Here is a 23,010-nt window from a genome sequence, read left to right as displayed (position 1 = left end):
TTGTTCTTTGCCTTTTTCTGAATCTAATATTGTGTGATTATTCACTTTGATAGCACCAGGAGGCACATACAGGAGACTCTGTATCAGTTACTATGGTGACTTTTGGTCATATTTTGAAAGAAAAAGCAACCATTGTTATGTATAAATTTAAATATTACTACCCAACTTTTAAAAACTGTAGAAAATTAGACATCACATTTTAAATATTTTTTAAAGTCATATGCTTCCTATTTTTCTTCTCAAGGAAAATGTAGTTAGTTGGAACAATATACATAGCTGAGTTTTTAAGAATAAACTACAACTTTTCTTTTCCTTTAAAAATGCTTACACATAATTAGGCTGTAAAGACAGTCTGATCTGGCTCTAATCATAGCTCTGTCACTTACTGGATGTTTGTAATAAACCCTTTATAACATAAAAAATCATAAAGAGGATTTGGACTACATCATGGATAAATTTGATTTGAATATGCTGACCAAAATCATTTTTAGGATGAGAGGACAGAGAAATAAATTCGCTTTCAAGTGCCATGCTTAACATCCTAGAAAGATACCCTTTTCCAGGTCATGAATCACAATACTGTATCGATACAGAGATATTTCTGGGCTTGTATTTTCAGTATTTTATTTCCTCCTTCTTTCAACATACATTGACTATGTGTATCAGGCACTGTGCTAGATTCTGGAAGACCTAGCTAAGATGAAGCCCCAAGAACTTCTAATATGTAGACTTTGGGTTGAGAAGAACAATTGAGGAAAGGGGTCTAAGAAGACCCAGACTTGTGAGATATAATAAATACAGATGTTGTCAAGAGAGCTGGGGAAAGTATGTAATATCAGTTGTTAGAGGTAAGGAAGTAGGTAAGGTAGCATCTATAGGAACTGGATAAAGAACACACTGGATTTGGGATCGTGGAGGTAATTGCTGATCTTGATAAAAGCAATTCTAGTAGCAAAGCAATAACTGTAACTAGAATGGGATGAGCAGAAGAGTTCATTGGAGATTGTTTTTAATTTAAATAATTCAATGTATTACATCGATACACAGTTAATTTGTTTATTTTAAGCTTATGATTTGGTTAGTTTTGCCACATGTAGATACCAATAGGGAAGTGATGGGAAAGACAGCACGAAGACACAGCAAGGAGGCAAGGCTGCCACACGTAAGCCAAGAAGAGAGTCCTCAAAAGAAGCCCAAAATACCCACGCTTTGACCTCAGACTTCTAATCTCCAAAACTGGAAGAAAATAAACCTTTGCTGTCTAAGCTACCCTGGCTGTGGTATTTTTGGCTGTTTACTGGGGTTATGGCAACCCTGGCAAACTAATACAAGTGTCTGTTCCCCCACAAACTTGGGCTGCGTGTGAGAGTTCTCTATATAGAAAGATGACTTTTGTCAGAAATATTGTTTGAGAACATTAGGCTAACCATTCCATGGTTAACCTTCTGGGTTGCTTAATGGTATTTTTAGTAAAGAAAGTGTTTTTATTTGAAGTCTGAGTTATCGTGTGTTTATTTCAGGGTTTTTGAAGTTTTTGTGCTTTTGTTTTGTGCTTAGTCACTCAGTCATGCCCAACTCTTTGCAGAACTGTAGATTGCCAGACTCCTCTGTCCATGGTGATTCTCCAGGGAAGAATACTGGAGTGGGTTGCCATGCCCTTCTCCAGGGATCTTTCCAACCCAGGGATAGAACTCAGGTATCCCACATTGCCGGCAGATTCTTTACCATCTGAGTCACCAGGGAAGTCCCTTCAAAGTTTTTACACCTTATCAAAAAAATCTTTGCCTACTCAAATTTATACAACTTTCTCTTGTGTTTTCTTCTGGAATTTTTATCGTTTAAGCTTTTGTCTAGGATCCATTTCAAGTTAACATTTGGGTTTGTAGGAAAGTGGAAAAATATTACATTTTTCTCCCACTTTGAATACCTAATTGTTCCAAAACTGTTGAAAAGACTTTACTTTCCCCATTGAATTAACTTGGCACCTTTATCGATAATCGATTGAGCATGTGTGTATTAGTGCACATCTGAACTCTTTCATTCAGTTCCCTGGATCTGTATTTCTATTTTTTCTGTCTCTACAGTGCCATCCAAACTATTGTAGCTTCATAGTGAGCCTTGAAATTAATAAACCTAAATCCTCCAGGTTTGTTCTTTTTTTTTTTTTTTTAGATTGCTTTGACTATAGATAAATCAATCAGCCATTCAATTTCTACCCAAAAAGCATGCTGGAATTTTTATTAGGATTACTTTAAATCTACAGATAAATTTGGGAGGATCTAACCTCCTAATAATATCAAGTCTCTATCAGTATCAATATGTGAGCATATTCTGTCCCATGTCCCTCCATTTATTTAGATATTTGGTTACTCTCACCAATGTTTGGTAGTTTTCAGGATACAGATTTGTACCTATTTTGAGAAATTCATAAGCTAATTTTTTTTTTTTGCTTTTAAATGATACTGTAGATGAGATTGTGTTTTTTTACTTCTTTTTCTAATTTTGTGTTCCTAGCAAGTAGAAATAGTACCAATTTTTGTGTACTGATCTTGTTGATTTACCTAAATTGACTTCCTAATTCTAATAGATCTTTCACAGATTCCTTATAGTTTTCTATGTACATAATCATGTCATCTTATTATGGGCTGAACATCTCCCCTCGAATCATATGTTGAAGTCCTAACGCCTAGTACCTGTGAATATGACCTTGTTTAAAAGTAGGGTCTTTGAAGATTTTATTAATTTAAGATGAGGTCACTGGGATGGACCTTAACTCAATAGGATTGATATCTTTATAGGAAGATGGCCATGCACAGATATAGACACACAAGAAGAACATCCTCTAAAGATTAGGGCAGATTATGGTGTTAAATAGCTGCAAGGCAAGGAATACTGGGGATTGGTAGACGCCACCAGAAGACAGGAAGAGACAAATGAAGATCCTCCTTCTAGAAGTTTCAGGAGGATCATTCATGGCCAATAGATTGATTTTAGACTTCAGCTCCCAGAAATTACCTTGTGGTATTTGTTATGGCAGCCCTGAGAAACTGAAAGTAAGACGGTTTTCTTTCTTTCTTTCCAACCTCTATGTCATTTATCTCTTCTTCCTACCGCATTGCAGTAGCTAGTCTTTTCAATAAGACTCGGATTAGAGGTGAGGAGCACAAGCACCCGTGGCTCCATCCCGATCCTGGAGAATTATGGATCTAGATTTTCACCCCACATCTGATGTTGGCTGTGGGTTTTTATCAGGTTGACAAAGTTTTCTTCTAATTCAGGTGACTTAGTTATACTTAGTCATATTGAGTTTGCTGGTACTGAATTTATAAAAGATTTTTTGTGTCTATAGTCTGTAGTTTTCTTTATTCGGAATGTATTTTTCTGAATGGGGTATCAGTGTAACACTGACCTCATAAAATGGTTTAACTGGATTAATGTTTACATTAAATGGTTACATTTGAGATGAATGTATGTTTTGCAGTGATTAAAATGTTTGACAGTGTTATCAGTCCCTCTATATTCTTGCTTACTTTTTTGTCTAGTTCTTCTAGTAAAAGCTCACTGTATCTGGGGACTATACTTGGTTCCACAAACCTTTCTACTAGAATCTTTCCATCAGAAGTTGTGGTCAGGCATCAACTTGAAGAAGTGGCAATGGGATAGGTGAGCTGATCCTATGCCATAAGTGGTCTAGATGTAACCCCGTCCTCAGTCCAGCCTTCCCAGGGCTGACCTCTAACTCCCAGCACCTATACCTTTTGACTGAGGGCTTTCTTGGTGGTCAGAACTGCATGGAGGCCAGAAGTACTGAGGAATAAATCTCCACAGTTGTTCCTTAACCAATTGCTTATGGAAGCTGTTGTATAAACATCCTAGGTCCTTGGCCCCTCAAGTGGATCAATGCTGAGGTCAGGCCTCCTTGGCTGCTAGAATTCCCAAAGGATTAAGTTCCGCTTACACAATATAATCTGCTTGTAAAATGTTCTAATTTGGCTTAACTTTCCTATTCCCCTATTGATGTTGGTTGGAATCACTTTTTAAACTTACTGCACTCTATGCTTTGTCTCAGGGTTTGCTACTAGGGGATGGTAAACTACGAGAATAAATTCATGGCTATAGAAAGAGCATCATAGCCTGACTCGGACCCCTGGACCCCTAAAGCTTCACCAGTGCACTAGGCCCCCGGATCTTTTCTAAGCTTTACCTGATAGCACACAAGTGTCTTATTGGGGCATCTAGAGAACTTGCCAATTTCTGCTCACCAAATCAGATGAATCAGTGCCATGATCTCATATAACAAAGCACTCTGTATTACTGGTGTCTAATACAAAATGAACCTGTGTCATGAGTCCTATATCAAGTGGCTATTCAAAGGATTTAAAAGATTTAACCATTTGTACAGCACCTAGATATTGGCCATGATGCTGGAGCTGATTGATGGAAGTTTCATGCTGGACCAGGGGTAAATCTTCTTGCTGGATTTTGTAGAGGCTCGGGGGTCCCAGAGAAGCAGAGGGTCAACCAGGACATTTGAGGGTTGGGCTCCAAATGGGGGGAGAGGAGGAACAGAGGGACAAAGCTTCATATGTTCCATGTAAGCTTCATGCCTAAAGCAAGACTGTTTCAGTCTCATTTTTTCTTTAAATTAATTGTTACTGGAGTATAATTGATTTACAATGATGTGTTAGCTTCAGGTATACAGCAAAGTGAATCAGTTACACATATACATATATCCACTCTTTTTCAGATCATTTTACCATATACATCATTACAGAGTATCAAGTAGATTTCCCTGTGCTATACAGTAGGTCCTTATTAGTTATCTATTTTATAGACTAGTAGTGTGTATACATCAATATACATATTGACATATATGTATATTGTGTATAAATGTGCATATATGGCACAATATATAATATGTGTATATGTCAATAGTATATATACTATTATATATACTATATATAATAGTGTGTATATGTCAATTCCAATCTCCTAATTTAGTCTCGTGTCTTTTTAAGCCACTTTGAAATGAGACTTTTGTCATTTGTAAAATAAATCCTCATAGCTGGTTTATCACCCAAGCTAGAGTCTAAGAAATCATCCTGGATTCTCTTCTTCCCTCATAGCAGAGGATGATCTTTGAAATAGTCTTCAATTCAGGCCCCTCTCCCAGTCCTACTATTATTGTTCTATTTAAGGCCTTCATGACTTTCACTCGAGCTATTTTAGCTGCCTTGTAATTGGCCTTACTCTTTCTGGTCTCCTCTTTCTTAGATTCAGACTTCTTCTTTCCAAATATGACAGTGTCATGCCATCTCCATTCTCAATGGTCATCAGCTGTTTTTCATCATGGCAGATGACATGGCCTGATCTCCAGGACCTTTCTGTCCATTTCTTGTCCTTCATCTCTCCACTCTGTTGCTTCCCCCCCTGCACATCAGGTTCTTTCTTGCCCTGATACTTTTGCTTACCATGTTCTCCTCTCCTTTTCCTTCCTAATGTCCATGTACCTGTGAGATCACAGCTCTGACGTAACTGCCCCCTGGAAACCTTCTGGAAATCTCCATGCCGAGTTGCATGCCTCTCCCCTGGGATCCTGGATTGGGTGGGCATCTCCATCACTCTGCTGACTGCATTAGGTTATGAGTATTAACTCAGGTGGGTTCACCACCCATCCCACTCCCCAGATGTTTGAGACAGGAGTGAGTCACAAAATCAGGTGCACAGCAGATGTTCATTAAATGTTTGCTAAATAAATAAATGCCTACACACCTGACATAATACCCAAATATAATATGCTTTGAAAGTAAATTTTGAGCAATGTCAGCCCTACTGGTTTCTATGATGAATATTCCAAAGATCCATTTAAGTACAACGAAATACTTTGGGATAGATTATTATTAAAACAAAATGAGCCACATAAATGACAGATATATTTATCTTAGAAGCATAAATGAAAAAAAATAGGTTATTGTGATGTGAAACTGCTAGAAAAGCATTTCTTGACATTGGAGTCTCATGTGCTTTACTGCTTTCTTCACCCCCATGCAGCCAATGTGAAAATTTCCAAGAATGATTTTTATCAAATTGCAATAATTTTTCAATACTTGGTAGGCTCCACTCACACTAAAATTTTAAAAATATGTTTTATTGGTGGCTTATGGCAGCAAGCCAAGTGTTATTAATAGGCTGAGCCCTGTGAATGTATCCAAAGTCTAATAGATTCCCAGTTGGAAATGTATCTAATTTACAGCATGAGCCTGTTACCAGATACATGATAATGTACAAAAAACAACATTATTTAATTTTTTGATAGTAAAAACATTTTATTAAAAATATATACTAATAAACCCACAAAACAACATTTTCTACTTAAGTGTTAATTAAAAATGATTATTATTCATTAGATATGTATTAAGAGACAAGAATGCAGTGAATTCATATTTTTAAAGTGTGATCCATAAATTCTCTTCCCTACCTGTTCCTTTTCCTCAATAAAAAGATGTGTAAAATACAAGGTATTGCAAATATCATATAATGAAATGGATAGACAAAATGTAATTCTCTTGTTAAGTATTTTGCTGAGCTGGTTCCTAATCAAGAGTTTTATCAAAGTGAAAATATGTATTAATGTATGTCAGCCACTAGAGGGATCATATTCCTGAGAGGATAATTTTGTGTTGGAGGGTCCATTAGACTTTAGCAAGCACCTCTGAATGCCTACAATGTGGGTAACCCTACACCAAATGGAGAAAATGTCTTTTCTCCTGTACTGAGTCTGGTTGGCAAATACACTCATCCTAACATTTTTATAATAAAGCATAGAAGTTCTATAAGAGAGAAACTATGCACAATTTCAGGAACACAGATGATGGAGCTGATCAAATAAATTCTGGAATCAAATTCTAGAGACATTGGAGAGCCAACATGATTCTGTCTCAAAACAAGGACCTCAATTCTTGATTTTAGTTGCAACAGTAAACGTTGTATCTTCCAGTAAACTTTAGTTTTCACCATCCTCCAGAGTGTCTCATTGCTGCCAAATGTGTGCAAGGTTCTGAGGACCCACCAGTGACCAAAACTCTGCTCTCCCTGAGCATGAGAGCAGTGAGGACTGCACACCAGGGCACAAGACAGTTAGCACAAGGTGCCAGAGAGTAACCATCTGCAGAGCACACAGAAACTCAGCCTGGACTGGGGGGCAGAGATGCTCATCCAGTGGGAGGTGCCTCATAGCAGAGGTATTACAGGAGATACTCAGGTGAATGTGGAGTGGGATAAAGTTCTCATTAGGAAAAAAAAGGATCTAGAAGCTAGAGGGAGCCTGGTTTATAGGGAATTGGAACAAAAGCATGCAGTTATATAGGCCCTTGAAGACTAAGGGGAGGGGTTAAATCTGAGGAGTACAAAATGAAGCAGGACAAAGAGTTTTGCCAAAAGAATGCACTGGTCATAGCAAATACCCACTTCCAACAACACAAGAGAAGACTCTACACATGGACATCACCAGATGGTCAATACTGAAATCAGACTGATTATATTCTTTGCAGCCAGAGATGGAGAAGCTCTATATAGTCAGCAAAAACAAGACCAGGAGCTGACTGTGGCTCAGATTATGAATTCCTTGCTGCCAAATTCAGACTTAAAATTGAAGAAAGTAGGGAAAACCAGTAGACCATTCAGGTATGACCTAAATCAAATCCCTTACAATTATACAGTGGAAGTGATAAACAGATTCAAGGGATTTGATCTGATAGAGTGCCCAAAGAACTATGGATGGAGGTTCATGACCTTGTTCAGGAGACAGTGATCAAGACCATCCCCAAGAAAAAGAAATGCAAAAAGGCAAACACTTGTCTGAGGAGGCCTTAGAAATAGTTGAGTTAAAACGAGAAGTGAAAGGCAAAGGAGAAAAAGAAAGATACACCCATTTGAATGCAGAGTTCTAAAGAATAGCAAAGAGAGATAAGAAAACCTTCCTCAGTGATCAATGCAAAGAAATAGAGGAAAACAATAGAATGGGAAAGACTAAAGATCTCTTCAAGAAAATTAGAGATACCAAGGAAATATTTCATGCAAAGATGGGCTCAGTAAAGGACAGAAATTGTATGGACCTAACAGAAGCATAAGATATTAAGAAGAGGTGGCAAGAATACACAGAAGAACTATACAAAAAAGATCTTCATGACCCAGATAACCACGGTGGTGTGATCACTCACCTAGAGCCAGACATCCTGGAATGCAAACTCAAGTAAGCCTTAGGAAGCATCACTATGAACAAAGCTAGTGGAGGTGATGGAATTCCAGTTGAGCTATTTCAAATCCTAAAAGATAATGCTGTGAAAGTGCTGCACTCAATATGCCAGCAAATTTGGAAAACTCAGCAGTGGCCACAGGACTGGAAAAGGTCAGTTTTCATTTTAATCCCAAAGAAAGGCCCTGCTAAAGAATATTCAAAGTACTGCGCAATTGCACTCATCTCACACACTAGCAAAGTAATGTTCAAAATTTTCCAAGCCAGGCTAAAATAATATGTGAAATGTGAACTTCCAGATGTTCAAGCTGGATTTAGAAAAGACAGAGGAACCAAAGATCAAATTGCCAACATCCGTTGGATCATTGAAAAAGCAAGAGAGTTCCAGAAAAACATCTTCTGCTTTATTGACTACACCAAAGCCTTTGACTGTGTGGATCACAACAAACTGTGGAAAATTCTTCAAGAGATGGGAATACCAGAACATCTTGACTGCCTCCTGAGGAATGTGTGTGCAGGTCAAGAAGCAACAGTTAGAACCAGACATGGAACAATGGACTGGTTCCAAAAAGGGGTATGACAAGGCTGTATATTGTCACCATGCTTATTTAACTTATATGCAGAGTACATCATGCGAAATGCCAGGTTGGAGGAAGAACAAGCTTCTCGGAAACAAGATTGCTGAGGAAATATAAATTACCTCAGATACGAAGATGACACCACTCTTACGGAAGAAAGCGAAGAAGAACTAAAGATCCTCTTGGTGAAAGTGAAAGAGGAGAGTGAAAAATTTGGCTTAAAACTCAATATGCAGAAAACTAAGATCATGGCATCTGGTCCCATCACTTCATGGCAAATAGAATTTATTTTGGGGGGCTCTAAAATCACTGCAGATGGTGACTGCAGCCATGAAATTAAAAGATACTTGCTCCTTGGAAGAAAAGCTATGACAACCTAGACAACATATTCAAAAGCAGAGACATTACTTTGCCAACAGAGGTCCATCTAGTCAAAGCTATGGTTTTTTCAGTAGTCATGTATGGATATGAGAGTTGGACTATAAAGAAAGCTGAACGCCGAATAACTGATGTTTTTAAACTGTGATGTTGGAGAAGACTCTTGAGAGTCCTTTGGACTGCAAGGGGAACCATCCAGTCAATCCTAAAGGAAATCAGTCCTGAATATTCATTGGAAGGACTGATGCTGAAACTGAAACTCCAATACTTTGGCCACCTGATGCAAAGGACTGACTCATTGGGAAAAAATGACCCAATCAAAAAATGGGCCAAAGAACTAAATAGACATTTCTCCAAAGAAGACATACAGATGGCTAACAAACACATGAAAAGATGCTCAACATCACTTATTATCAGAGAAATGCAAATCAAAACCACTAAGAGGTACCATTTCACGCCAGTCAGAATGGCTGTGATCCAAAAGTCTACAAGCAATAAATGCTGGAGAGGGTGTGGAGAAAAGGGAATCTTCTTACACTGTTGGTGGGAATGCAAACTAGTACAGCCACTATGGAGAACAGTATGGAGATTCCTTAAAAAACTGGAAATAGAACTACCTTATGATCCAGCAATCCCACTGCTGGGCATACACACTGAGGAAACCAGAAGGGAAAGAGACACGTGTACCCCAATGTTCATCGCAGCACTGTTTATAATAGCCAGGACATGGAAGCAACCTAGATGTCCATCAGCAGATGAATGGATAAGAAAGTGGTGGTACATATACACAATGGAGTATTACTCAGCCATTAAAAAGAATACATTTGAATCAGTTCTAATGAGGTGGATGAAACTGGAGCCTATTATACAGAGTGAAGTAAGCCAGAAAGAAAAACACCAATACAGTATACTAACTCATATATATGGAATTTAGAAAGATGGTAACAATAACCCTGTGTACGAGACAGCAAAAGAGACACTGATATATAGAACAGTTGTATGGACTCTGTGGGAGAGGGAGAGGGTGGGAAGATTTGGGAGAATGGCATTGAAACATGTATAATATCATGTATGAAACGAGTCACCAGTCCAGGTTCGATGCACAATACTGGATGCTTGGGGCTGGTGCACTGGGACGACCCAGAGGGATGGTATGGGGAGGGAGGAGGGTTCAGGATGGGGAACACATGTATACCTGTGGTGGATTCATTTCAATATTTGGCAAAACTAACACAATATTGTAAAGTTTAAAAAAAAAAAAAGATCTTGATGCTGGGAAAGATTGAAAGCAGGAGGAGAAGGGGATGACAGAGGATGAAATGGTTGGATGGCATTACTGACTCAAAGGACGTGGGTTTGAGTAAGCTCCGGGAGTTGGTGATGGACAGGGAAGGCTGGTGTGCTACAGTCCATGGAGTCTCAAAGAGTCAGACACAACTGAGCTACTGAACTGAAACCTGAGGATGGGGAAGTGAACTCCAAAGTTAGACTTTGTTCTGGGGTGGGAAGGAGGAAGAGATATATTGATTCCAATGATGTCTGGCAAGATACTGCAGCTACAACAAAGATGGCTGGTAGATATTTGGGGTCATACAATGTTCAAGGATAGCTGGAGGTTTTGAGAGCTTCAGTTTCTCCCATGTTATTCCCAGCTCCGTTTCCAGACACAGGGCCTCTAGTCTAGTTTGCTAGTTGGTCAGTCTTGTCTGACTCTTTGCAACCCCATGGACTGTAGCCAGCCAGGCTCCTCTGTCCATGAAATTGTCCAGGCAAAAATACTGGAGTGGGTATCCATTCCCTTCTCCAGGGGATCTTCCCTACCCAAGGACTGAATCTGGCTCTCCTGCACTCCTGGAGGATTCTTTACTGCTGAGCCACCAGGGAAGCCCTGGTCTAGAGGTGTCAGAGCAAGTCCTGCCATGATGCCCCCCATTAGTCCCTTCTCATCCCTCAAGTCCTCTAATTCACAGCTCAAGCATCCATCCTTCCTTCTTCCCTACCCCATCCTCTTAGTGTGGATGAGGAGGACCAGAAAGAAGAAGGCCGACCAGGAGGAGGAGGAGTCTGAGAATTTCAAAATCATCTAGTCTCCAGATGGACTATTTAAAAGAAAATCAGATCCTGAGTGTTCAGCTTAACTGCTGTCTAGAACATCTTCTACAGTATACTGGTTCCAGTACATGCTAAACCAGTGTCCATCTCTCTCCCTTCAACTTCAGCCTGTTTTTTTAAATACCCTTTTAAGAAAGGACAAATGGAATATTTCCTGCTATATCAGTAAACAAGGACGTCACAGTCACCAGTGATTGCTCACCACAATGGTGAGCTGGTGAGCCCTGAGGAAATTCAGGATGTGAAAAACACCGGATACAGGGCTCAGATAGCCGAGGTGCACACCAAAGCAATGATTTCAGTGAGCCCAGTCTCTTGCATCTTCCCATACACAGAAAAGCACTAAATTACTTAACTTGGAATATCTGGTTTTAGTTTAATTAAAAATAACCTTTTGATGTTCACACTACCTGCTCTTTATTGAAAAACTCCTATATAACCTGGTTCCCCACCCTACCTCCCCACCCCCTTGCCTCCTTGGAGCAGTTCTCTCAGGGTTACTTGAGATGCTACCTCCTGGGCTTGAGTCCTAAAAATTCCCACCAAATAAAATACAACTCTCAACTTTTAGGTTGTGCATATTTCTTTAAGTTGACAAATACTACTATTTCCCTTCACTCCCTTGTTTTTGTCCCAGGCTGCCAGTGGATAGAGAGTGAAGTGTCATTGATGAAGGACATGGTGGAGGAGGAGAAAGACTCCTCCAGTTATGCAGTGACATGGGAGTTAAACTGATGTTCTCAAATAACTAATGTCTAAAACATATGGTTGTTGTAGAAGACTCTTGAGAGTCCCTTGGACTGCAAGGAGATCCAACCAGTCCATTCTGAAGATCAGCCCTGGGATTTCTTTGGAAGGAATGATGCTAAAGCTGAAACTCCAGTACTTTGGCCATCTCATGTGAAGAGTTGACTCATTGGAAAAGACTCTGATGCTGGGAGGGATTGGGGGCAAGGGGAGAAGGGGATGACAGAGGATGAGATGGCTGGATGGCATCACTGACTCGATGGGTGTTGGGAGTTGGTAATGGACAGGGAGGCCTGGCGTGCTGCAATTCATGGGGTCGCAAAGAGTCAGACACGACTGAGCGACTGATCTGATCTGATCTGATCTGAAAACATATGGCATCTTTGAATTCCAAAATGGTAGCAGGGGCAAGCTAGTATATATAGAATGGGCAAACAACACGGTACTACTGTGTAGCACAGGGAACCACATACAATTTCCTAGGGTAAACGATAATGGGAAAGAATATGAAAAAGAAGTATATATTTATACTATATATAGTATGGGCTGTCCTGGAGGCTCAGGCAGTAAAATATCTGCCTGCAATGTGGGAGACCTGGGTTCGATCCCTGGGTCAGGAAGTACCCTGGAAAAAGAAACAGCAACCCACTCTAGTACTCTTGCCTGGAAAACTCCATGGATGCTGGAGCCTGGTGGGCTACAGTCCATGGGCTCACAAAGAGTCAGACACAGCTAAGAGACTTCACTTTTTTTCTTTCCTTTCTTTTTTATTATATATAGTATATATATAGCTGACTTATTTTGCTGTACAGAAGAAATTAACGCAACATTGTAAATCAACTATATTTCAATAAAATTTTAAAAAGTTAAACAAAGACAAGAAAGAAGGAAAGCTTGAGTGTTGTACTAGTCGTGAAAAGAAGAATTTCTGCAAAAATGTAAATCTGGGAGGTCTGTGTTTAACTGAATAACACACAATTCAAATCATAATATGGGCCCTTGCATCACCATATTTGTACTAAATTCTGAAAAATGATGCCTAGATATCTTTTGACCAGCCTAGACAGCATATTGAAAAGTAGAGACATTATATTGCCAACAAAGATCTGTTTAGTCAAAGCTATAGTTTTTCCAGTAGTCGTGTATGGATGTGAGAGTTGGACTATAAAGAAAGCTGAGCGCCGAATAACTGATGCTTTTGAACTGTGATGTTGGAGAAGACTCTTTAGCGTCCCTTGGACTGCAAGGAGAACCACCCAGTCAATCCTAAAGGAAATCAGTCCTGAATACTCATTGGAAGGACTGATGCTGAAACTGAAACTCAATACTTTGGCCACCTGATGCGAAGAACTGATTTATTGGAAAAGACCGTGATGCTGGGAAAGATTGAAGGTGGGAGGAGAAGGGGACGACAGAGGGTGAGATGGTTGGATGGCATCACTGACTCAAAGGACATGAGTTTGAGTAAGCTCCAGGAGTTGGTGATGGACAGGGAAGCCTGGTGTGCTGCAGTCCATGGGGTCAGAGTCAGACATAACTGAGCAACTGAACTGAACTGTGAAGAGTGACCAAGAATGTTCACCATGACAACTGAAACAGGTTTATAAAATTGTCCATACTTGGTGAGTTGTGAATGGAAATGACTTCCTTTCTCCCACCTATGCATTACAAATCTGCCTTTGGGCCCCTCTCTCCTGCTTCTATAACAGCATTCTGGGCAGATGTCTTGGCCTTCCAGTACCTTTCGGATATCAATACAACATCATTTTTAGTTATTCAAGTGTTGCTCCAACCTCCAAAGGACATTTCCACATCTCAAAGTTGACCACACCATTTCTATACAGTTCTAACTGTGACATGTTTGGATTTACAATGAGTCACAACTTCAGTCTTAAAGCTTCTCCCAGTTTATGAGCTCTCTTCCTTGGGTCCTGGGAGGCGGCAGGTCACCTCACTCTTGTCTCTTTCCCAGGTGCCTCCTCCAAGACCCCTTGTCACTCCACACTGCTGATGCTCCAGGATCAGGAAAGGGTGGAGGAAAGAGATGAAAGGCTACGTTCTCCGGGGAATGGTGCTCCTGCCATAGGCAAGTGGGCCTCCTGTCCTGACAAGCACTTCAGTCCTACGGGAATTGGGAATCCCCTTCCCCACTCCACCTCCTTCTCCAGCACTGCACAGTTTCCTAACTCAACAGTGGATTCTCTGGCTAACATTTTCCTTACATTCACCACCCAACTCCAGCCCCAGGAGTAGTCACCAAGGAGCAGCTGCTGATGTCACATTCTTTCCTGATGAGTCACCCTGGCTGCCTTCCAGGCTGCTGCCTCTGGCTTTGGGAAATGTTATACTTCTTTTGCCCACCGAATTCTTTAGGTCCAGCCCCTCCCCTGGCAGCTGCAAGCTTTGCTCAGATTCTCAAGCAACTCCAATCCTAGACTTTGACTCTCCCAGGGAAGAATCATAGCAGCCAGCCGACCACCCCCAAATCCCAGGAATCACAAACTCCCAAGGATGCTGTCACTGTGTTTGGAAGCCTGAGTTCCTGCAGCTTCCTGAGCACCCAACTGGGTACAGAAACATATTTTCTTGTTTCTAAAAAGCTGGCATGCTCTCCGTTCACAAAAGACTATTTCGGATCACCCATATTACACCCTCTATCATACTTTGTTCTCAGCTTTGGGACCTGAGCCAAAGCCTCCTCCAAGAGGAAAGCCTCACCTTAATATCCTGTTACACCAGTATGCTTTGCAGCAACCCTACAAGAGGGCACTTAAGGTGGCACAAAAAATTCAATACACATACACAACCAGGATCTAATTCAATTCTGAAATTGATGTTGAAAACTCGGCCTTCATGCACTGATGCTGAATCAAATCTTAAAGAGAGTTTGGGGTAAAGTAGAAAAGAATAGGTTTATTACTTTGACAGGCAAAGGGGGACATAGTGGGCTGGCACCCTCCAAAACTGTCTGTCCCAACCTGGCAGATTTGGTGAAGAGGATTATAGCAATGGTTTAAGGATGGAGTTGCTGATAAGATTAGAGTGTGTGCAGGGCCTACACTCTTTTAATCTGGGCTTAGGGGTCTCCTGACAGGCTTTGAGGTTATCAAATCCTTTTGTTGGGGGTTTTCAGTGGCCACAGGACTGGAAAAGTTCAGTTTTCATTCTAATCCCAAAGAAAGGCAATGCCAAAGAATGCTCAAACTACCGCACAATTGCACTCATCTCACATGCTAGTAAAGTAATGCTCAAAATTCTCCAAGCCAGGCTTCAGCAATATGTGAACCATGAATTTCCAGATGTTCAAGCTGATTTTAGATAAGGCAGAGGAACCAGAGATCAAATTGCCAACATCCGCTGGAACACTGAAAAAGCAAGAGAATTCCAGAAAAACATCTATTTCTGCTTTCTTGACTATGCCAAAGCCTTTGACTGTGTGGATCACAATAAACTGTGGAAAATTCTAAAAGAGATGGGAATACCAGACCACCTGACCTGCCTCTTGAGAAATCTGTATGCAGGTCAGGAAGCAACAGTTAGAACTGGACATGGAACAACAGACTGGTTCCAAATAGGAAAAGGAGTATGTCAAGGCTGTATATTGTCACCCTGCTTATTTAACTTCTATGCGGAGTACATCATGAGAAACACTGGACTGGATGAAGCACAAGCTGGAATCAAGATTGCTGGGAGAAATATCAATAATCTCAGATATGCAGATGACCCACCCTATGGCAGAAAGTGAAGAACTAAAAAGCCTCTTGATGAAAGTGAAAGAGGGGAGTGAAAAAGTTGGCTTAAAGCTCAACATTCAGAAAACTAAAATCATTGCATCTGGTCCCATCACTTCATGGCAGATAGATGGGGAAACAGTGGAAACAGTATCAGACTTTAGTTTTTTTGGGCTCCAAAATCACTGCAGATGGTGATTGCAGCCAGGAAATTAAAAGACGCTTACTCCTTGGAAGGCAAGTTATGACCAACCTAGATAGCATGTTAAAAAGCAGAGATATTACTTTACCAACAAAGGTCCGTCTAGTCAAGGCTATGGTTTTTCCAGTGGTCATGTATGGATGTGAGAGTTGGACTGTGCAGATAGCTGAGCGCGGAAGAATTGATGCTTTTGAACTGTGGTGTTGGAGAAGGCTCTTGAGAGTTCCTTGGACTGCAAGGAAATCCAACCAGTCTTATCTAAAGGAGATCAGTCCTGGATGTTCATTGGAAGGACTGATGCTGAGCCTGAAACTCCAATACTTTGGCCACCTCATGCAAAGAGTTGACTCACTGGAAAAGACTCTGATGCTATGAGGGATTGGGGGCAGGAGGAGGAGGAGATGACAGAGGCTGAGATGGCTGGATGGCATCACCGACTCGATGCACATGAGTTTTGGGTGAACTCCGAGAGTTGGTGATGGATAGGAAGACCTGTCACAAAGATTGAGACACGACTACCGACTGAACTGAACTGAACTGAACTGAACTTATTTCTTCAGAAGAGCTCAAAGATATCCCTTGAGGAGGAACCAGGAACCTGTCCCAAGTCTGTACTATTGTTTCTTGGCTGCTCCTCCCTTGTCTCTGCATCCCCTCCCCTCCCTGATTAGCAACTGTGAGAACCTGCCCTTTGGGACTCAGGGAAGTTCATGGAGGCTGGAATCTGTTCCCTACAAAGAAAATGGGAGACACAGAAATGCTTCCATGCCCAGGAGCCCCACAGGGTCCTGCTATATTTCAAAATTTGTAACTCTGAGTTGAAATCTTCCAGAAGGCATCTAGTTCAATTCTACAATCAATAGTTTAATCAATAGTAAAAGAATCCTCATAAGACTGTGTCCAAACTTGGCTTGAATTCCACTGGAAACAAGGACATTTCCACATCTCAAAGCTGACCACACCATTTCTGTACAGTTCCAATTGTGGATATGTTTGTGTTTATATTGAGTCAAAATTGCCATGTAAATTTTCTTGCATTTTTCCTGTTCATTCTCTAAAAACTCATAAAACCTGACCAGCTACTTTTCTGAACAGTAGCCCTTTAGGTTTTTTGGAAACAGTGATCATTTCCTTTAGCCTAAACTTCCCCAATTTTTTCCAAGTGTTCTTTATGTCAGGTATCAACATTTCCATACTATTTTGGCCACCCTCCTTTTATTGTTTTCTAGTTTATCCAACATTCTACTTATAACTTGGTAGCCAGGATTTATACCAACACCAGGAAGAATGAAAGAGGGACTCATTTCTGTTAAAAGTTAATCTCACAAAAGGGTAAAATCATAACACTTATGTAGATATAAAATGAATATGTGTTAAAGATTCATTAAACTAATACCACCAATAAAAAATCCAGGCAGAGATTATAATTGGTTGAAAAGAATCCAAAGAATGAACATTAATAGCTCTGGAATATTGAAATGATTGTGCCAGGGAGGCACAACTGTTTACTCTAAGATGGTGAGAGTTTGATCTGATTTACAGTTTTGTGTTGGTTTCCAGTGTACAGCAAGTTCAGCTATATGTATGTGTGTGTGTGTCTGTATCTGTACAGACTTTTATAGATTCTTTTCCATGATAGGTTATTACAGAATATTGAGGAGAATTCTCTGTGCTATACAGTAGGTCCTTGTTGTTATCTATTTTACATATAGTAATGTGTGTGTATTCATCCCAAGCTGCTGATTTACCCCTCACCCATGTTTCCCCTTTGGTAACCAAAAGTTTTATTTTGATATTTGTAAATATGTTCCTGTTTTGTAAATAAGTTCATTTATATCATATTTTTAGATTCCACATATAACAGGTATCCTATGATACTGAAGCCATTTTTAAAGAAAGAATCACTCTAAATTTGTGAGGCAAAGAGGCAGAAACCAGAGAAGAAATAGTTACCCAGCTCCCTAGACCTTAGTGCCGAGTCATGTTGGTAACACACAGCTGAGTGCTTGCTTCCTGGGAAAGGAGGACACCACTTCCATGGAGCTCTGTAGTTCCTCCAAGTCAGAGCAGGCAGGTCAGAGGCAATTGACAGTGGGAAGTTGATTTAAGAGGACGAGAGTTTTCGACACAGGGACTTGATTAGGGTTGGGTCAGGATCACACACAACAGTCCAGGACTGTTGGAAGCAATTCTTGCAGGACAGGAATTCCAAGAATCTGAGGGCTGGAGCTACTGATGCTGTCCTCTGAAAAATGGATGGGACTTCCATAAAAATCTTGTCACGAACCAGCACATCTGCAAGTATAAAGGCAGTGTGGTGGGAGTGGGGTGGGCACCCAAGCAGATGCTTACGTCACTGACAGGGAGCGGGGTTCCTGTTCTGTGTCCTTCCTGACTATGAGGGCATCTGGCCTCATAGCCAGCAGAGAGACCACGTCACAGCTAGTAGGTTTAGGGCGCCAGCCCAGAAGAGGAATCCAGATGAATTTCTTGAGGTACAGACCACAGGGGCCACACTGAGAGTAACATTTTCATTGTGGTTTTGGTTTTTTAAAAAATATGCTTGCAATCTTGGCCAAGAGTTCAAATGGGTTCTGAGTGTATCCTAATTTTGGAACAGAAATAATAATTCCAGGAAGAAAATGATAACAAAATTAATAAATATAAGGCACTAGGAAAGTATGGTTATATTTAATAGTAAAGAGGATGGTTTCAATAAATCAGTATGCTAAACACTACTAAAACTTCCCAGCAGTCAAGTCTCTGTCTTCTGAATCATTCAGGACCAACAGCTCTACTTAACCAGCCCTTTTGCAAACAGCAAAGCCACGTGCTTAGTTATGAAGAATGCAGTAACATAGAGGAGAAGTAAGTTCTGTGTGTCACTTCTGGGCTGAGGTGATGAAAATCTATAGTATGATGTTCCAGTTGGTCCTTTTCCACCCACAGAGCTCATGAGACTGTGTACAGTAAGTTCCCTAGATACAAACCTTCAAGTTGTGAATTTTCAAAGATGTGAACATGCATTCCATCAACATCAGGCATAAGTGTAATTGCAGCTTGCCCCACCTTCTCCTATTGCTGATGATTCTTCAACTCTACCATCTCCTACCTCCTCTCCTTCTTCCAGTCAGGAACATTTCTTTCCTATTCACTCGATACCAGTCTCTGTATGCCAGGTAGTACTGAACTACCGTACTTTTCAAGGTACTGTACTGAGAGACTAAAAGCACTTAATTTTTTTTTTGTTTGTCTTTTATGTACTATCTGGGTGAAAAGTATTATTAACTTATTACAGTATAGTATGAAATAGCAGATTGTGTTAGTTGGATACCTAGGCTAACTCTGTTGGACTTGCAGACAACCTGGACTTACAAGCATGCTCTTGGAACAGAGCTTGTTCTTATGTAGAGGACTTACTGCAGTGAGATTCTGGAACCATGAGATGGAACATTCTAGATCCCTGAAACTTCAGAAGGAAAATGTTCTGCAGAGTCACTGGACTTGTGGCAGACTTACTGCAGGCAAGACAAGAAACACATGTATGTGTATGTGTGTGTTTGCAATGCATTTATTCCTGCAGTAAATCTTATTGTACATTATATACCAAGTCCTAAGAGTAACAAAACTGAGCAAGTGGTGACAGAGTGGGTGAAAAATATAGAGATTATTGTTTTAAAAAATCTGATAATGAGGAAAAGGAGGAAACAAGGGGAGTTTTCAAGGTCTTAAAAGCAAACACACATTTTTGATATTTGATTTTATTAATAGACAATTGAGATGCTATAACAGCATTATGAGAGTCTAAGTTAACTTGTTTGGTTTTTAGATCATACTATTAACCCATTTTGAGTGGATAATGCCACTTTTTACCTTCAGATCCCCATGTTTGAATGGAAACTCGTATCTGAATTTACACATTTGGTGATTTGCCAAGAATTTGACCTCATTGCCAGGAATCTGATCTCATTGAAACTAAAGGCCTATATTAAATCACTCTATTGTTTTCTAAAATATTTTCTATGACTTGTCTGCTCTAGATTATTGAAATATATTTAGGCATCACTTGATGTAAGAAATACTTTAAATTGCTTTCTATTTATCATAAACTATTTTCTGGAGAAATTATTTTTAAACTTCTTTCCACCAATTGCCAGTTCAGTACAGTGTGTTCTCATAATTCCAGGAAGTAGTGTTATGGTTGTCAGGATGATGGGTTGCATAATCAGTAACAGTAAATAGGCTGATTCTTTGAAGCTATTCCTGCTGGAAGGTGTGTAAGAATATCCACAGGAAGGTGCCAAAGTCTACCTGCCAACAACTGAAACCCAGGAGTTGAAAGAGTCAGGGAGATAAATAAGGAAATGTGCTATAACTGTCTTGAAATATTGAAATATTAGCCTGGAAGGCATTGTGAAAGTACACAGTGATCCCTTGTTTCACGTGGCAATGTGTTCTGGGTAAGAAAAAGAGTGATCAATCCTTAATCCACTTTTGCTGCTGGTTTCAGAGCTTGTGTTTTATAAAAAATAAGTCAATATAGAGGAAAAAGGATTCTCTGCTAATTCAGTGTCTGGTGTGGGGTGGGTACTCAATAGATGTTTGGTAATAAGGCAATGGATGAATCAATCAATATAGTCACGGAGCAATTGGTCTAAAAGATGAAAACCTATCTGTTAGTAAAATTTAGATATAGCTTGAAAAACCAGGGTCATAGTTTGCACAGAAAAACCTTAGACTGTTAGTGGATGATCTCTTTTCCTTGAAAAGAAAGGAGCTGAAGTGCTAGGTTCAGGCTTGAGAATGGGCTTACAGAGCTGGACTTGAAGGTGGGGAATGCATCTCTTGACTGTAGGCTCCAGTGGCTGAGCCAAGAAGAGGCTGTGCTTTGAAAGGCAGTCCCAGGAAGAAGCCAGATTAGAAGAAAGGCCGGTGGCCAGCTTGAAACCAAAAAAATCAGAGCAAGGTAATGGAACAGAAATCAGGAAAAAACTGGAAGGCTAGAAGCTAAACAAATTCTTGGAAATAAAGCGTCATACTTACAATAACTTCTTAGAGGATGAGGTAAGCATATTGTTGCAGAGATGGCTAGTGGAATCCCAGTACCTTGTCTTCCTTCCTTACTTTGTAATAACAATGCTGGTGGCCAGTGAACACATTGCAGACCAGGAAGAAGTGAGGGCATCTGTTTTTGCAGCTGATTATAGCCAAGGGATGACAGTTTGGCTCACCTCCTGTAGCAAAAGTGGTGTGCTACTTTAAAGGAGCTGTCTTTTCCTTTCCTGTATTTTCCCTCCATCCTGTTATGTGAAATACAAATGTGAAGGCTGGTGCCTTAGGAGCCATTTTGGACCATGACGATTGCTTTGCAGAAGGCAGAGTAGAAACTAAGAAGGAGCTTTGGTTTGTAAAGGCTTCATGAACTTGGATTGCTTATTCCTGGATTTGTTTTACATAGAAAAATAAAAAGTCCATCTTATTCAAGTCACTGGTTTTTGACCTCTGTGCTACAGTTGATACAAAGCACAGTTGGATTTGGTAGTTGCAAATATTTCTCCATTTACTCTCTCTCTCTCTCTCAAAAAAAAAAAAGAGTTGTCTTAAATGTAATACAAAAATTTTCTGGAATATCCCTAGAAATTAAAAGCTTGATAAACATTGGTACTGATTGATAATACTAATCACTGACAGAGCTGTTACAATACCTGAAATTGTATTTGGTTTTATATCATGTTACAAAACAGAATGTATGTGAAAAGATGGCTTTTATATTTTCTAGTGAATTGATGGTAATAATCACATAATTTTAGTTTAGCTATAAACTTTGGCCATTCCTCTAATTTTTCAGATGAAAAGGCTGAGTTAATGACTGGACCAAAGGAAAAAATTGATTTATGATAGAGATGAGATTAGCAGCTAGTTAGACTGGTTTCCAGGCCTATGTCTTTCTATTCTACAATGATGCTAATATTTCAAAAGGGATAACATGTCCTTATTTCTATCAAAATGTAATTGCTTAAGTGCTCTTGAAGCCAATAGATATATTCAGTGTGTACACTGAAAGCCTAAAAGTCTATCTTTCAAAAAATTTAAATCATAAACTTAAAATCTTGATTTCCATTGCTTTAAGTTTACAACAACTTACATTCCCACCAGTAATATACTTTTACATTTATGTTATAAGACTCAGATAACACTCTGCTGCTGCTGCTACTGCTGCTAAGTCGCTTCAGTCATATGAAGTCATATGAAGCATATGACCCTGTGCAACCCCATAGACAGCAGCCCACCAGGCTCCTCCGTCCCTGGGATTCTCCAGGCAAGAATACTGGAGTGGGTTGCCATTTCCTACTCCAGATAACACTCTATATTAGTATTTTTAAATGTTTCACTCTGGTAGATATAGCCTTTATAGAAAACAAACTGTCTGATACATCCCTTCCTTAAATTTTTATCTTATTTTGATGTATAGTTGAATTCACCTTTTCATATGACTGTAATTTATTAATGTCACGTGTTGTAGAGAGAATAGAGAAATAGAATCTACTTTCCTATAGTCTGGTGAATCAAGATTTATTTCTTCTTGTTAATGGTTTAGAAATGATTGTTTCAGAGTTTCAACTTAAGTGAATTATATTGTTAATTTATAAGATTGTAGTTATATTTAAGAAAATCTCTGTCCAGTTTATTTCAAATGGAAACTATATGATTTCACAGCATTTTAAGTGTTCTTATACTGTAACTAATCTTAACCAGAATGACAGTGTCATTCATTATAGGGTCAGTGACCTCACTGCAGTGGCATAATACGAGTTGCATATTATTTTAATTGATATTAATGTTTCATGTTAAGTCAGCAAGAAATTAATAAGATTGTGAGTAGGTAAGATATTGTTGTTCAGTTGCTCAGTCATGTCCAACTCTTTGTGACCCCATGAACTGCAGTACACCAGGCTTCTCTGTCCTTCGCTATCTCCTGGGGCTTGCTCAAACTCACATCCATTAGGT

General features: G+C 39.8%; 1 long non-coding RNA gene across 1 annotated transcript in view; it reads left to right on the top strand.

The window, feature by feature from the left end:
* Positions 1-12,886: 12,886 nt before the first annotated feature.
* Positions 12,887-23,010, top strand: part of LOC133228680 (uncharacterized) — a 34,737-nt gene continuing 24,613 nt past the window's right edge. Inside the window, exon 1 of the long non-coding RNA XR_009730336.1 lies at positions 12,887-21,066. This is a non-coding gene — a long non-coding RNA (uncharacterized LOC133228680). The remainder of the gene's footprint in view (positions 21,067-23,010) is intronic.

Source organism: Bos javanicus, chromosome 17 (genome assembly GCF_032452875.1).
Source record: "Bos javanicus breed banteng chromosome 17, ARS-OSU_banteng_1.0, whole genome shotgun sequence".
NCBI classification, from domain to species: Eukaryota; Metazoa; Chordata; class Mammalia; order Artiodactyla; family Bovidae; genus Bos; species Bos javanicus.
Note: the sequence above shows the minus strand (reverse complement) of the source record. Positions and strands in the feature narration are given on the sequence as shown.